Genomic DNA, 13,992 nt, shown 5'->3' with positions numbered 1-13,992 from the left:
TCTCTAAGAATCCATGCAGTTACACATCAAGTAGCTTATTTTACTCCTGCTGGTAACCCCTATGTGAATATTTACAGTTCAAATGGAATCATGATAAAAAATTAATAGTTGTTAGATTTTGGTGAAAATTCTGTTGCCTCTTCATACTGGAATTGTTTTATCCTTGGTTTGCGTGTACTGCCTTGATATAATAATAATAATTTTAGTTATTGGTAACATAATTAGCTAAGTTTGGTGCACTAAAAATTACGTCTGTGGTATGAAACAGTGAACAATTAATGATGCCAGAAAAAGAGTGAAAAACCAAAATCAGAGTCAGAGCACTCTGTGAAGTGTTAAGGTACATTTTAAAGGGTTGGTGGGAGGGTTTGGATTCTCCAGCTCCCCGTGGGTTACCTCTCCTCTCCAGGCTACTTGGATCATCTTCCCCCTGACAGCCTTGGTTTGATTGAGCTGTGTGTGAGAAACATTCACTCAACAGCTGCAGGCGCCGGCACCACAGGGAGCCCTTCAGCTGGGCTGGGAGGGAGGGGTGGGATTCTCCAAACCCCCTCAGTACAGCTCTGGATAAAGCCTCCTTGGAACCCCTAAGGCAAGGGAGAGATCCTCTGATTCAAAATCTTTTTGAGCTGGGCTCACCTACTGCAGCACTCAGCCTCGTAGGTGCATAAAAGAGGCCTTCACATTTCCCCCTGTTTGTCTGACTGGATCCTTTTTCCAGCATTCAGCCTTGATGGGCCACAATTGAATCATTTCAGGTGACAAAAACCACCTAACAGTGGGTTCTCATTTCTAACAGAGACATTTTGAGCTGGTATTGTTAGAAATGAAGTTAAAAAAATGAACACAGGCTTTCAATCTGGAAGCACACAGGTACTTTTAAGGAACTGTTCTGGATAACTGCTAAAGAAATGGAAGGAAATTTCAATGTCCTGGCAAGAGACTTTAATCCAGTAAAATCAGGACTGTGAGAGCAGGAACTGGATGTGGAAACTCACTGGCTTCAGACCTGGCCCATCACTTACTTACCTTGTTCTGGTTTAGATGCTGGATGAGGAATTTCTGTGAATTAGGCTGAACATATTCATAATATGGGGAAAAAAGGGATGGGGCAAGAGTTTTCCTGCTGGCAGGTGTCACTGAGAGCTTCCTGTGGCACATGGAGCTGGGACTCTGGATGTGCAGCTCTCTTTGCCCCCAGTAAATCCAGCCCAAACAGGTGACCCAGGGAACAAACAGGGAACTTTGGGACATTCAAAAAGAGGATGTTGCAGAAAGCCCAGAAACCACGGATGGGATTAGCTGTTAGCAGAGGGAATTCTCCTTCAAAAACCTCCAAGAGATTTCCAGTTGTTAACATTTTGAACTTTGAAAATATAACAAAAATTTTCATTTTTAGGTCTCTGACCGTTATCTTCCGGTCTCAGCAGAAGAGCAGTGGTGTAATTAACAGCTTCATGAATACCAGAGTAATAATTATGAACTGCAGGAATGGCTATTGCATCAGGAATTCCTCTTGTAGAACTGCAGCAGCTTTTTGGCTCTTCAGAACTCAGGAGACACATGTAAAGGTAAAAAAATAGCGAAAAATATTAATTGGTATTACAAATACCAATATGTTAAAAAAGAGGAAATATTGCAGGTGGATTACACAGTGTCTGTACATAGATTTCAATTATAACAGTGTTTCAAATGATTAGTTTTCATTTCTTTCCTTGCTACAGCACGATTACAATGTGTCTGCTGTGAAGTTTTTCAATGCAAAATTCAGAATTGTGCTTGATATTTATAATTGGTCAAATAATCCAGATGACAGTTTCTGTTTGCTTTCTGTTTATCACATTTCTACTTATGGATGTAATATGCAAATATTCTCAGAGTCACCACACTAGATTTCAGAATGAACATCTTCACAGAATCATGGAATAGAATCCTGGAATGGTTTGGGTTGGAAAGGACCTTGAAGCTCATCCAGTTCCATGGGCAGGGACCCCTTCCATAGACCATGTTGCTCCAAGCCCCATCCAACCTGGCCCTGCATAATTATGTAATGGCCTGAATAATTAAAGTTAGAATTTCCATGCACATTTTCAAGTAGTCCTGAGGTACCTGGTTAATCAGATTCCTGAATGACTTCCCAAGTCTGGGATGAGTTTCTGGGAAGTTTAACACTTCCAGGGCCTTCCCACCACTCCTTCATTTGCTCTCATTTTTAAAAGCACACTATAATTTGATATTTAATTATTGTTCAGCCTGGACAGGAGGGAGCCAGGCAGGAGGTTATGGGGCAGCTGCTGAGGGGTGTGGTTGGAGCAGCCACGGAGCCTTGCCCCTGGAATTTCCCCGTTCCTCCGGAGCCCACGTGGGAGAAGGACCAGGGCAGCGGCGGGACTGAGGTGACGGGCTCTGTGCCCCGGCCCCGGCCTCCCTTCTTTGCTCTCTGTATCACTTCTCCGCAGGAGCTCAAAGGAATCAGCAGCTCTCCCCGGCAGAGCTCCGAACCCCAGCCCAGTTCACTGAGGCGCAGCGGGACGGCCGGGGATTAATCCGAGCGGGAATGCTGCGGAATTCCTGCCTGCTCTTTCTTTCCCTGGTGCTGGGGACACTGCCAGGGGAGAGCAGGGCTGGCAGCTCCCAGCTTTTCAGGGCATGGATTGGCCCCAGAGGGTCACTCAGGTGCTGCTCCCTCTGCCAGGTTGGGCACAGGAGCAATCCAAGCTCAATACACCTCACTCTTCCAGCTTTTGGGTTAATTTTTGGAGTTACCGAATTCTCTGAAGCAAGATGAGAATGAAGATATTTTGGAATGTTAGGCCTCAGCATCACAAAAACCAGGGCTAGGAGAATTCACTGACAGCCCATTGTCTTGCCACTTCAGAGTTGTTCTTTTCCTGATCTTAAGTTCTTAAGGAGATTTTCATGGAGAATTCTGTTTTCTTTAGTGTTTATTTACTGAGACCCTGGCACAGGTTGTCCCACAGCTGTGGCTGCCCCTGGGTCCCTGGCAGTGTCCAAGTCCAGGTTGGACATTGGGGCTTGGAGCACCCTGGGACAGTGGGAGGTGTCCCTGTCCATGGCAGGGGTGGCACTGGGTGGGATTTAAGGTCCATTCCAACCCAAACCGTTCCATGAGTCCTGGAAGACTCATGGAGAACTGCTACTCGTGCAGCAGGAAGTAAGAATTGCTCATGAACCAGGACTCCATCTGAAAGAAAAATCACAGAAATAAATGCTTCTTCTTGTGCTATGGCATTTCCAATTAATTTTGGCTTTTTTCTCCAGGTATGTTCAGCACTGGTGACACTGAATGATTCAGCACAGTGTCCACCACAGTTAGTTCATTAAATCTTAAACTCAGCACTAATCTTTAACCCAAACCTCTCATTTATACCATACTTGATGTGTGCAAATGAAACAGGAGTAGGGAAGTTTATTTATTTACAAACATTTTTAAAGCTTATGATACTTAGTTCTGAAGGCTTCATCTTCTGGGTGTTATCAATACCTCTCTCAGTCAAGAGGAAGAAGGAAAATGAATTTTTACGGTGGACATTCATCATCTTTAAAACAGAACTGCCACTAAGACAGACCCCTGCCAAATAGGTACATTAAATGTACTTAAGATTCATAAAACTTTCACGAGGAAAGAGATATAATTAGACAAGGAGAAATCAGAGATCTCCTGGTCCATTTGCACCCTCAGCTGAGTTTCTGGGGTTGTTTTAACTTGCTGGTCCCTCCCTGAGTTTGAAAGCCTGTTCAGTTTTAATTAACCTGGTGCCTGATCAAATTTGGAACAAGGTGGGAGGTTCAGGGTGAAGTTACAGGGATGGAGCAATCTGATCTGATAGATCCTTACTGGGGGAGGAACTGTTCCTCCTCCTCCTCCATGCATTCCCCCAGCTTATCATGTGCTGGCTCTGCTTGGGCCCCTCCAGCTGCAAACCAAGCAGAAAACACAGTTTTTATCTGGCACAGCTGAGAGGTCCTTGCCAGACAGGGAGTTTTATCAGCTCACCAAAAAGTCTAATGAGTGCTATCCTTGGAATAACAGAGTGGAAGCAGAACCACACTGGAGCACACTGGAGCACCAGGCACAGGAGACTGCAGGGCTTTCCAGATACCTCTGCTCCTGGAACAAGGAATCCAGAACGGGCACAAGTCCCTCCTGTGAGCTTTGCTGTACTGAGAAAGCTCCTGGTACAATTGGTATTCTCCAGTGGTGGTTCCCACCCAGTGCAAAACCCAGCTGGTTTTGATTGCAAGAGGCTTTGTTTGTGCCTGAGGCCTCCTCCATCTCTCTGCCCTCAGGGATGGGAGCTGAGCACACCAGGGCTGGACATCCATGTGGCCTCAGGCATCAAACAGTGCTGAACAGGGAAAACACTCCCAGCTGGCACAACCTTTACAGCAATGGAGGAGGAGAAAAAGCACGGTATGTGTTGCCTGTTGAACAAAGCAGGGTACTCTGACTGATCCCCAAAATCCTCCCAAAACAGCCCCCACAACTCGTGCCAAGGGCTGAGAGGGGTGATGGGACAACCCCTGACTGCAGGCTGCCTGAGCAGCCAAACCAACCTGCTCTGCATCTTTTCGGCCATTTCTTATCAAAACACTGCCCTGATACAGGGAGGCCCTTACAAAACATAATAAAGCCTGCTGCTGCCAAGGAATGATTGCTGCTAGCATTTATTTTTCCACAATTATTTTCAGGGTTGTCCTTTCGAGGCAGACCAGATCAAGGAGTGGTGCGTGCAGTACCTCATCCTGGGATAAATCCAGGGAGGCTCTATGACTCAGGAATGACTCACTGCTCCTCCTCTGTTCCTTCCAGACTCTTGGGGGTGTGCTAATTTATTGTCAGTCTGTATCTGCAGTCAATTATTCCCCCCAGCTCAGCTCTCCTGTGAAGAAGGAATTCGGGCACGTTCTGCTCATTCCTCACCTCTCCAGAAGGATAAACAGGTGAGCAGACAGTGTCACCTTCAGTCTGGCATCCAGAGAAAAGGGGGGAGGTATTTTTCCTTCCTTGAATAACATGTCCAGCTTAATGATTTGGAACTAGATTGTTCCTACCAAACCCCCCAAATCCCAATTACTAAACTAAGATTGACCTTTCAGAGAGTTATTTCAAAAAACTTGGATAAAATAAGGTGGGTATGACTCAAACAACAGGAGGAACGTGTCTGCAGCACAGTTAAGGCACACAAATTGCTTTCACTGTCAGAATCGAGCATTCAGAATAAAAAGCACAAAACAAGAATGATTAATCTTTTTTCTCTTTAGCAAGACAGATTGAAGCATCCCAGTGGAGCTGCAGGGGAAGGGTTTAAACAATGCCTGCTTAGTGTCCAGCAAGTCCTCACTGGTAGGAATACAAGCAAAGAAAAAATGACTCAAATATGAGATTTTTACATGTGCATGTACGAGATACATAAGCCCAGAGAATCATAGAAGCATGAAAAGTACTGAACAGCAAACAGGCCTGTTCAGCTTTTCCCAGCCAAATTTCAGGAGCCTGAGGACATGACAGATACAGCAGAAAGGCATAGAAAAGGATTTTCCAGTGGCAATGCTGATTTAAAAATCCCTCCCCCCATGTCATTCGTCTCACCCCCATCTCATTTTTCCACGTCCCTCGTCCCAGGCTGTGTTTCACAAGACATTTTTCAGTGGCAGCACTGGCTCCAGGTCCAGCACCTTTACCACTTCCAACTGCTTCTTCCCAACCTTGTGTTATCCTGGCATGAGGGGCTGTGTGATATATCCTTGTTCTGCACACGCTGGGGCTGAAGTGGCCCTGAACTGGCCTTGCAAATCAAAGAGAGATTGAAAACACAGGTGTGTAATGGCAAAATAACAAGGAAATATAATTTTGGAATGATAGACTTTAAAATGTAAACAAATCCCCACATCCCAAATTCATAGAATTATAGAATCCTGGAACAGTTTGGGCTGGAAGGGACCTTAATGATCTTGTCCCACCCCTCTGCCAAACCTTCTCATAAATGTTCCAATCAGCCAAACCTTCTGAGGCAGTAACAAGCTCTCAGAATCCACACAATGCTGCAACTTGACATTATTATATATTCAAATAATTTTATTAAGCACAGTGTGGGAAGCTTGGCTGTTTTTCAAAATATCTGCATCCGAAATAAGTCCATACACCTATAAAAATAGCAGTTCCAGACAGACTCCAGATCAGAGTGTTATTCACAACATCAGACTTGTGATCAATAGCTGGGAGAGTGTTGCCAGAAATAGTCCTGCCCTGGGAAATGCTTCCTGCTGCCTCAGAACAGGTTGTGCTCCTGTCCTTCTGCAGTTTCTCCTGGATTCATCTCCAAGTACACAGAGAAGCAGGAGAGCTGCCTGACTCTTGTGTAGCCATGCTGTGAATCAGGCCAGAAGCACCAAAATCACCAACACCCAGCACCCCGCTGTGTATTTTTAACCGGGCTGAATTCCTCATCCCGCTCCCCCCACTTGCACAAGAATTCACACAGCCTCTTGATGAACCGGATGGGAAATCGATCCAGCTGGAGAAGCAAAAATCCACATCCCATTCCAACAAAAAAAAGGCTCTCCCAGCCAGATTGCTGCTCAGTCTGTGCTGTGTGCAGACAGGACAAAGTGCTGAGTTCTGCCTGAAGCAACCCAGCCTGGGAATGCGAGACAGTCTGAAGCTCCACCTGGAAACAATTTTCCCTCCATCCCTTTTTCCCTCTCTCTTTCCCTGCAGCGTGCCTTGGTTTCCCTGTGCAGCACCACAAACGGCTTCACAAGCACGGAGCAGGGATCACTCCTGTGCCCAGGGCTGGGGAGAGCTGGGGCTGCTGCCAAGGAAAAGTCTTTGCGACTGGGGCCAACTAATCAGGTAAATGCTTTCAGTCTGCCCAGGCCAAGCCGTGTCCTTTGCTATTCTCCAAATATTTATGTCTTTGTGAAACACATAAACATTTCAACAGAGGTCTCTTATTCCTAGCATTTCATGTGAAGTTGTTGTTTCCACACTCCTAAACCCCCTTCAATATGACTAATTCACGCTGGGGGAGTTCCTGACTTGCCTCACCAGAGTCACGGAGCCCCAGAATCCAATCCAGAGATCCTAAGCCCCAGAATCCAATCCCCAGATCCACATCCAGGCAGGGGAGGGATGGGAAGTGGTGACAGAAACCTCTGCACTGTTGTGTGTTCCCCACCTGCAGTTCCCTGCCTTCCTTATTACCCTTTTTCCTTCCTTTTTTCCCCTCCTTCCCCCTTCAAAAAGCATTTGCCTCTGAACCTTCCAAAAGGAACAAAAACACAGGAGAAGTCGGGGAAGTTCCTGTAAATCAGCTGGTGAATGTAAATTTAGTCATTCACTTCATGTAAATTCAGCTGGTAAATGGCAGTTTGGTGTTTCCTCTACTATTTACTAAGAATTTACACACTCAATAAATCTCATCTTAAAACTCTGAGCTCCCTGCTGATCTACACCAGCAAACACATAAGAATCTTCCCAGTTAGGATGAGCAATTGAGGAGCTGAATTATTCAGCACTGTGTGGTCTGTGGCAGCAGGGAGATAAAATTCCCGAGTGTTTGTTACTTCATTTACTTTCTGCAAAAAGCCTTCCCTTGGTAATTTTAGAGCTCAGAGCATGGCAGCACATAGCAAGTTCCAGCTAAATAGCACACTCCCCAAAAGTTTGCTGTTTCCTTAATGTTCATGAATATTTCAGGAATCCTGCTGAGAGGTTTCGGTGCATTCCAGGACAATGATTCCAGGTTTCTCTTTTGCCTGGAGAGGAAATGTGGCTTGACTGTGCCATATTCTGCATTACTCTTTTAGCCAGGATTTATTGCTCTTACAGAATCAGATCCCCTGAAAATATAGGAAAATATAATCCTTGACATGAGATGGGCACAATTTTTGGCTGTTGTGAGAGCAGAGTTTTCTGTAGAAATTCATTCATTCCCTTAAACCATGAGCAGTGCTGGAGCTAAGGAATAGGGTTTGCTTTTTTCACCCTTTCAGCTCGTTGTATTCCATTGCTTGAACTGGTAAAAATACTTGGATAAAAATTTGAAGTCACAGCAACACATAAGATCAGCAAATCAGTCTTTTTCAGCTGAAATTTGATTTATTGTATAGAAAGAGTGATTTGCATCAGCATGTGGTATAATTTGGGAAATATTCACTTAATTGTGGTGCAAGTTAATTTAAGTATCTAAATGTATTGTTTAAATTATTTTCTTTTGCTTATATTGATGCATTTTTAATATACCATAAGACTTCTTAAAAATAATAGTGTGTTTAACAAATACATTTGCAGGTCTGTGTTCTCAGAAGGCTGAATGAGCACTTAAATAACATAAAAAATCCATGTCAGGGTTTACAACATGTGCTTACCCTGAGTGCTTTGCCTTTAAATAAATGCTGACAGCAAACCAAGGAAATTATTCAAATTTTAAAACCCAGAATGTGAGAGAAGCCAATAATAAAAACTATCTGGGTCATTTCCTCCTGCAGTTAGAGCAGAGAGCTCACAGAATCTGAGCTCTGGTGAGTCCCCACATGGGAGTGACAGGAAGCGGCCTTACAGCTGCTGTGGGTGCGTTTGCACCAAAACCATGGAATTTTCAGGTGGGAAAAGACCCCTAAAAAGGGAGCTGGGAGTTGAGTGCAGTGGGAGCAGTGAGGCTGAGGGCTCAGCAGTCACCCAAACTGCTGGGTAAGAATGGGAATGAATCCCTGCCTGGAGGTTGGACACCACAGATTATTGCCCCTGAATTGGCCCTTTGCCTTATTCACCGCTTCAGACTGAGTAAAACCAGGATGGCCAGATCCTCAAATACAGAGTCCTTTTGCCACTCAGTGTTTGTGTCACAGCTCAGTGAAATGGTGCTGGAACAGTCACAGAGGCAGCAATTCACTGCTCCAGTTCCAAGGCATTTCCCTGCCCAGGGAGCTCAGGAACTCCTAATTACAGGTGGATTAATCTGTGCCAGCCGCCAGCTGCACTCTGCTGCCAGGGATCCCCCCTCGAGGTTTGGGATCTGCCTGTGCCTCCTGGCCAGCTCCACGCATCTGATGCAGTGGGGAATCAGTGAATTCAGTGACTGTGCTGGCTGGGGGACAGGGACAGGAGGAGCAGGAGCTTCCCGGACTGGGATGTGTCTCCAGGGATGGAAACCTGCAAGGAGCACAGCTCACAGCAGTAACTGCTTTAGCCACCCCACCTCAAATCAGCTGCTCTTGGAGTACAAGCCTACACTTGGGCTCAGATGGAAAAGAAGTCTAATGAGAAAAAACCATTTTTATTTCTAATTTTTCTCTTGTTTAATGCACACACTTTCATTTAAGAAGACAAAACCGCTGACTTGCTAATTTTAATTCAGTCTCCAGTCTGTGGGGCAGCTTGCCTTGATTACATTGCACTAAATTACTCATCCTGGACACATCCTTCTCTTTATTTTCTCCTCCAAGAGCCAAAATATGATATTGCTTGGCAAGAGGAATGTGTATCTAAAATGTCAAATTACAGCTCGTAACTATTACGGGGTAGTTTTGGCCATAGCCCTCTGTGACCGTTCCAAAACAGATTTCTCTTTCTAGGAGATCCTAAAACCTAACCCATGCTTTATATTTGGGTTTAGGTGGCATTTGGGGCATGTATTGCTTTGGTTGAACTTGAAATTTTTAATTTCTCCAGACTTCCAAGGCTTCAGATTGCATGAACTGATAGCTCTGTGTGTACACATCAAGAACTGCAGATCATTTCTCACCACCTATAAAATGCACATTATCTATCGTAACAGAAGAATAAAATGATAAAGCAGGTTCATATTGGTCAACTCTTCATCTGAAGACAGCGCTGGAACTTGATTAAATCCCTGCCATTAAGTCACTGATATCAGCCTTCACTGAAATTTAATTACAGCTCGTTACTCGGTGTTATAATTCTAAACCAGGTGCCACCAGCACAAACACTCAGCCCCCTGGAGCTCACTTCTCCTGGGAATATGAAGAAATGGCTTTGTTTTAATTTATTTATTTTTTTGAATTTAGCATCTGCTAGTTTTGTCTTCAGTGCTAAATTTGGAATGGATTGGATTAATGGAAATATAGAAGCTTGATAAAGAAATGGAATTCAGCCTTTGTATTCTGAATGTGGATAGGAGTGATTGGACCATGAAGATTTTGCTATAAACAGTTGTGCAATTCAGGTTTTACTTTTGCTAACCTTGCTGTGCTAAGACAGGATGCTGGACATCATTTTACATAACAAAATGCCCGTATCTGTTAGCAATACAACTTTCTTTGCTTGCTTTTGAGGAGGTCACACTCCAGGGAAAGGCAGATTCCAGCCTGGATGGATGCCTGAAGCCATCCTGATGTTCCATGCTCCTGCCTGTGGTGCCTGCTGGGAGACCTGGCTTTTTGTAAACCGATTTTGTGGAGGTGAGAGGGACTCATGGGTGGAGGGGAGAGTGTCAGGAGTGGTTTTGATGAGACAAAACTAACGGGCCTCCAGATGATTGCTCAATCAAGCTGAAGGATTCAAGCAGAGCTGCTCTTACTGCCAGATGATCATTATGTTATGGAAGAGGTTTGGATGGAAGAACTTGGGAATTTAGTGATAGAGTAATGATGAATCCTCCCTAGACTTGTCAGATATCCCATTGCAGGAACTCTGCCTGTTGATGATCGAAAAAGACATCTTGGCAGACTCAAATCAAAGACTTCCACAGCTTTGGAGGGCTTGAGCCTTTTAACCACATGGTAATTATAAAGACTATAAATAACACTTAAAAATCCAGTTCAAACAGTCCTCAATAAATTATTTTAATGTGCTGTTATTGGCCCCCTCCTTCAGGATATCACAAGTCTGCACTGTCAGTCTGACAGGCTGAAATGTGCTCTGTCAAATCAACAGCTCAGCTGTCTTACAGACTGAGGGAAGCCTAGATCCACTGTTTGTAGATGTGGCATTTGGGGACATGGGGCAGTGCTGGGGGAGCAGCTGGACTCGATGGACCCAGAGATTTTCCAGCCTAAACCATTCTGTGATTCCATTGAAGCTTCACCCAGTGTGAGGAAAGCTTTGTCACCTGAAAGGATATTAGGGAAGAGCCACCAGCAGAGTTGTCTGGGACTGTTCTCTCCATGTTTTTCAGATGAAAATGACTCCATGAACTCATGAACTGTGGCTTTTCTTGCCCAGTCCCTTGCTGAGGGAGGCCAGGACAGCTGAGTGGAGACAGTGGCTCTGAAGGACCTAAGCTGGGCAGTGTCACCCAGCCAGTGCTGCTCTGGTGCTCACAGCTTGGACTCAGTGGTCTTGGAGGTATTTTCCAGCCTCAATTAATCTGTGATTCTGTGAAATATTAAGCCTAACTCTGAGTTTCCAGATGTAGGAACAGTGGCAAAATTCAGCTTTCCTCCTTCCTAATCAGTGATAAATGTTTGCCTTGGAAATCACTCCAGCTGTTTACACTCTGGAGTGGGGCCGCTTCAGCAGGAGCACTGCAGACCTGTGGATTTTCTTCCTACTCCCAGCTGCAGTGGACATGACCAGGTGTAAATCTCTGTCTGCTCACCAGTCTCAACCCCCACATGCTGGTTTTGATGTGTGCCACATCTGAGTATCTTTACAAACCACGGAAAAGGGTTTTTTAACAAACAGAAAACGTTCCCCACTCTCTGTGTGCTGGAAATGACATCAAACACCCTTTTCCTGTACAGTGAGAAAATGTTCCATGTTATCAGTATCTGTGAGAGAACAGAACTAAGAATTTACCTTTCAAAGCAGTTCATACTTTCAATCATCCTTAAACTGCTCATTATTTACTACCAGGAGCATCTTTGTAATGTTTTAGGTGTACCCCAAAACAAACAAGGACCTGCATCAAGTAATACCAATATCCATGCTGAACATAGAGCTCACAGCCCCAAAACTTAGGAGTGTGTGGAAACCCTGCTGGGCCCTTACTACACCTTCGGGCAGCAAAATCCCTTTGAAAATCTGGGCTTTAGGCCCAACCCTGCCAAGAGTTCTCTGTGGAAAGCTCCTCCTCCTGCCTGGGGCTGACCCTGGCACAGCTCTCGCAAAGTCTCAGCTTTCCAAACAGCCTAAAGCAGGAAGGGAAAAATCATGTAAGGAGTGGCAAACAGATGAGTTCCCTGATGATTGATGTCTTTCAGAGACAGGAATTCTGATTTGTGAACAGCTGGAAAGCACTGCTGGCTCCTCTCTGGTGCCAGTCTGTGTGTGGTCACTTTGGCATGTGCTCCATATGCCCTTTGGACACGTGTCAAAAGTCACATGTCATTAATTTCTCCAAACTTCGCAGTATTAAAGGTGTAGGAAGGTCGTAGAAATGGAAAGTGCCTTATAAATGTGAAGAATTGTTTCCTGTGGTTTAGTTATTTAACTTTTTTCAATCCAGATTTTTTTCCTGATGGCAGGATTTGAGCTCTACCTCTGAGATTTTTGTCCCAGAAATAAATGGCTTGGAACAAAAGGGACTTTTAACAGGAGATTGCACCGTGCACCTTCTGTAGAGTCATTAAAGGCAGATTGGATTTAGTGGCACTCCTGGCTCCAAAGATGCTGCCCAGAGCAGCTGCCCCATGATCCCTGGCAGTGTCCAAGGCCAGGTTGGACAGGGCTTGGAACAGCCTGGGATCGTGGAAGGTGGAAGGGGGTGGCACTGGATGGGATTTAAGGTCCCTTCCAAACCAAACCATTCCAGGATTCTGTTTGGTCACACAGGTCCCTGCATTTGGATAAGCAGAACCTCAAAGAGTGGCTGGGACTGGTCTGACTCTCCTTGTCAGCAGTGCTTACAGGCTGTGAGGGAACAAACACAATTCCAAGGCTTGATCCATCCCCAACAGAGAAAAGAGCAAAAATCATCACTCAGAATCAACACTGTGTCAGACAGACATCCAAAAAATTATTATTAGATATTTCAAAAGAAGCCTTTTTAACAGCAATTGTTCTATGTGGGATTTTTTCTTTTTTTAATTTCAGTATAAAGTATTTGGTATTTGGAGTCTTTAATAGTGTTGGCAAAAAGCCATTAAGAGGCTTTGATTTTTGGAAGCAAATCCATGTGACTGATCCGAGTGGGATCATAATGGCTACAAGGACCCGTCCATTAAGAGCTATTTTTAACAGTGAAGTCAGAGCTGGAATGTGAAAGTAAAGCTAAGACTAAACTAAAAAAAGGTTAAACTTGCAATATTCTTAAAGATTAAACTGTCCTGCAGTTACAAAATAGCTAAAGTTATTCCTGGTGCCTATATCCCAACATATATCATGCCAAGTTATATTGTTCCTAAGGATCTACCAACAAAACCCCGAGTACAGACAGTGCTCCTACATTGAATGGTCAAGGTGTCTTGGAGTCTTTCCCAACTTTCTTCCTATTGCTTTTTGCTTCAGCTCATCACTGGTTTGTGCTTCTACATCTTTGACCCGTCTTTCATTTTGTTCCTGTCTGTATTTTCATTATCAGTTGTTTCCTTTCATGGCTTATTTGTCCTCAAGTGTTTCTGGCAACTCCCCATCTAGTTTCAGCTGTACAGGATGATGTTCTGCATCCATCATTCCAGGGTAACAGGGGAACAGAGCATGAATCCTTGAGGTATCCAGTAAATAAACACCAGAGACAGAATCCCAGCCTGGTTTGGCTTGGGAGGGACCTTAAAGCCCATCCCATCCCACCCCTGCCATGGCAGGGACACCTCCCACTGTCCCAGGCTGCTCCCAGCCCCAATGTCCAGCCTGGCCTTGGGCACTGCCAGGGATCCAGGGGCAGCCCCAGCTGCTCTGGGCACCCTGTGCCAGGGCCTGCCCACCCTCACTGTAAAAGTCTGCCTAATTCCTGATCTAAATCTCTCCTCCTTCAGTTTAAAACTATTTCCCCTTGTCCTGCTGCTAAAAGGTGATTGCAGGGGGTGATGAGCTCATTCTGGGTCGTGCAAAGGACCGTTCGAGCA

This window comes from Corvus moneduloides, chromosome 9, assembly GCF_009650955.1.
Source record: "Corvus moneduloides isolate bCorMon1 chromosome 9, bCorMon1.pri, whole genome shotgun sequence".
Lineage (NCBI taxonomy): Eukaryota > Metazoa > Chordata > Aves > Passeriformes > Corvidae > Corvus > Corvus moneduloides.
This window is presented reverse-complemented; position numbering follows the sequence as displayed.